General features: G+C 35.0%; 1 pseudogene; it reads left to right on the forward strand.

The window, feature by feature from the left end:
• The first annotated feature begins 854 nt into the window (after nt 1-854).
• On the forward strand, nt 855-1,050 carry LOC142851493 (small nucleolar RNA U3; annotated as a pseudogene).
• The last annotated feature ends 2,517 nt before the right edge of the window (nt 1,051-3,567 follow it).

Consider the following 3,567-nt stretch of genomic DNA (forward strand, 5'->3'; position numbering starts at 1 on the left):
ATTTTTATTGAGCTCTACCTTTTTCTCTGCTCCCTTTCCTGCCTCTCCCCTCCCCTTCAACCCTCTACCAAGGTCCCCATGCTCCCAATTTACTCAAGAGATCTTGTCTTTTTCTACTTCCCATGTAGATTAGATCTATGTAAATCTCTCTTAGTGTCCTCATTATTGTCTAAGTTCTCTGAGATTGTGGCTTGTAGGCTGGTTTTCTTTGCTATATGTTTAAATACTATCTATGAGTGAGTACATGTGATACTTGTCTTTCTGTGTCTGGGTTACCTCACTCAAAATAATGTTTTCTAACTCCATCCATTTTCCTGCAAAATTCAAGATGTCAGGGTTTTTTTTTCTGTTGTGTAGTACTCCATTGTATAAATTTACCACATTTTCCTTATCCATTCTTCTGTCCAGAGGCATTTAGGTTGTTTCCAGGTTCTGGCAAAGCTGCTATGAACAAAGTTGAGCCCATGTCCTTGTGGCACTATTGAGCATCCTTTAGATAGATACCTATAAAATTTTTGGTGTATATACCCAATCACAGTTTTGGGTATTGTTTGGGTCTTTATTCATTTTTACTCCAATCTGTCAGGTTGTGGATCAACTTAATAATTCTTAGTTTTCTGTTCAGGGCCACTCTGGTCCTGAAGCCCAGAGGTTAGTAAGCTCTTTAAAGTTCTGGTTGAGTTCTGGGTTCAGATTCCAAGCAGTGTTGGGGGGCTGAAAAATTAGAAAACAGGAGGGGCCAGAACAAAGTCTAAAGATATATAAGAATAAAAATGGCATAACAAAGTACCTTATGTAGTACGGTAACCTAAAAGTTAATTTTAAAAATATGTCCACCTCCCCCACAAACCCTTGTGACTGCATGTTCAGGGACCATTTCAATGTTTGTTCTTAGAGAGCTTCTCTCTGACTGTGTAGAGTGGTGGGCAACACGAGGAAGTGCAGAGTTCTCTCCTGAACATGAAGCTGGCTCCTGGCGTCACTTTGTTGCAACTGCTGCTTTCCATTAACGATCATTCTCCTCTCCCTTTGGGAGAAAACATAGTCCGATGGCTTTCTGCTTGAAGAAAGAAAGAAAGAAAGAAAGAAAGAAAGAAAGAAAGAAAGAAAGAAAGAAAGAAAGAAAGAATCCAAAGAAATGCTTTCATTAACTTTCAATAACTTTCCAAATAACACACATACAGACTAAAATGAAAGGGATGTGATAACCTACACAATGAAAGTTAGAACAGTAATAACTATACCACGAAAACTGTCTTTCAGTTAAAAATGAAAGGGATCAATTATAAAACAATTGTAAATATACATACATTCAATATCAAATATATACTTAAAAATATGAAGCAGTCATGAAGTGTTGGGAACAGTGAGACCCCAGATCCTGAATTTCTTGTAATCCGCTGATCTGAGTGCCTACAGCTGCTCTGAGCACGAGACCTTCAGGAGTTCCTGATGGCAGGAGAGTGGTTTCTGGTGGCTTTGGTTGGGGCGTGGCTATCTCTATGTAATCTGCCCCTGAACACAATAAAGGGGGCATTCTTGGGGAAGCTCGCGAACTGGGTGCCAGCGCACAGAGCGCAGACACGAGGGCGCGGTGTGTGGCAATGAAGTGATTTGAAGAGAGCACTGGGCACCTGGTGTCCCATATTAGTTGCAGTAGATCAACTATGAGGGATATTCTGACAAATATATATATATATATATACATATATATGTAACATATACATATACATATTACATATATGACAAACTTAGCTGATAAACCCCAAATTGTGCAGAATTCAAAAAGGAAAAGAGGTGATCCAAATTAATAAAGAGAGATGATCTAAATAAAATAAAATTAAAAGGATAAAGGAGATGATATTACAACAGACACCAATGGAATTGAGAAAATCATAATGACATATTCTAAAAATCTATATTCTACCAAACTGAAAAATCTAAAGTAAATTGATAAATTTATAGATATATGTAGCTTATAAAAATTTAATCAGTATCACTGCCAAATTAAATAGAGCAGAATTTTACAGTGATATGGGAGGAGTACTTAGAAATCTCCCAAATAACAAAAGCTCAGGGTCAAAATGATTCAATACAAAATTCTGCCAGAGTGTCAAAGGAGAACTAATACCAATAAACTCAAACTAGTTTGTTAAGTAGAAAAAGAATGAACATTTCCAAGTTAATTTTACAAAGTCAGTATTACTCTGATTTGAAATGAGGTAAAGGCCCAACAATAAAAGGAAATTGTAGACCAATATTTTGATAAACATTGATATAAAAATTTTCAATAAAATGCTCATAAATTCAAGAATACATGTAAACAATTTCCACTATGATTAGATTAACTTCATCCCAGAGATAAAGGATGGTTTAATACAAGTAAATCAATAAACACAGTCCACCACATAAATAGAATAAAGGACAAAAACTGCATGATCATCTCATTACATGCAGAAAAGGTCTTTGACAAAATCCAACATCTATTCATGATACAGGTTCTGGAGAAAATAGGAATACAAGGGACATAACATAATAAAAGCAAGATAAAGAAAACTCACAGAGAACATCAACTTAAGTAAAGAAAATTTCAAAACATCTCCACTAAAATCAGAAAAAAAGAAAGGGTTGTCTCCTTATGTTCAAAACAGGGCTTGAAATCTTAGCTAGAATAATAGATCAAGTGAAGATCATCAAGGGGATATAAAAATCAAAGAAGGAAGTAAAAGTATTTTCACAAGCAGATGATGCAATCATATATATATATATATATATATATATATATATATATATGATTCTAAAGGCATTTCCAGAAATACTGTCTAGTTGAAAAATACATTCAGCAAAAGAGGATACGAAATTAACACAAAAAATCAGTAGCCTTCCTATATACAAATGACAGATAAACCAAGAAAGAAATCAGGGAGACAGTACTTTTCACAAGAGCCTCAAATACCCATGTAAGAAATCTAACCATGAAGTAAAGATCACTGAAGAAGAAATTGAGAAAGATGCCAGATGAGAAGACTTCCCATGCTCATGGATTGTTAGGACTAACGTGAAAATAACAATCCTATCCAAAGCAATCAACAGATACAGTGTAATCCCCACTAAAATTCCAATACAATATGTCACAGAAATTGCAAAAACAAACAAACTTAACCTTTATATAGAAGCACAAAATAGCTCAGGATAGCCAAGATAATCTTGAAGAATACAACCACCACCATAACAATTGTTTAAGGTGTCAGCATTCCAAACTTCAATAGAAATAGCATTGTACCAACATAAAAGCTGACTTGTCAATCAAGTGATTAGAACTAAGGACCCAGTTATAAACTTACATTTCTATAGCCAACAATGCACATCAAAGAAAAGGACATCTTCACCAAATGGTACCAGTCAAACTGGTTAGCTACGTGTAGAAGAATGAAGCTTGATCTTTATCTCACCCTGTACAAAACTCAGCTCCAAATAGATAAAGGATCTTAATGTAAGATCTAATAGCTTGATATGATAGAGGAGAAAGAAAATATTCTTGATTAATTGACACAAGAAAGGACTTTC

This window comes from Microtus pennsylvanicus, chromosome 5 (assembly GCF_037038515.1).
Source record: "Microtus pennsylvanicus isolate mMicPen1 chromosome 5, mMicPen1.hap1, whole genome shotgun sequence".
Taxonomy (NCBI): Eukaryota; Metazoa; Chordata; class Mammalia; order Rodentia; family Cricetidae; genus Microtus; species Microtus pennsylvanicus.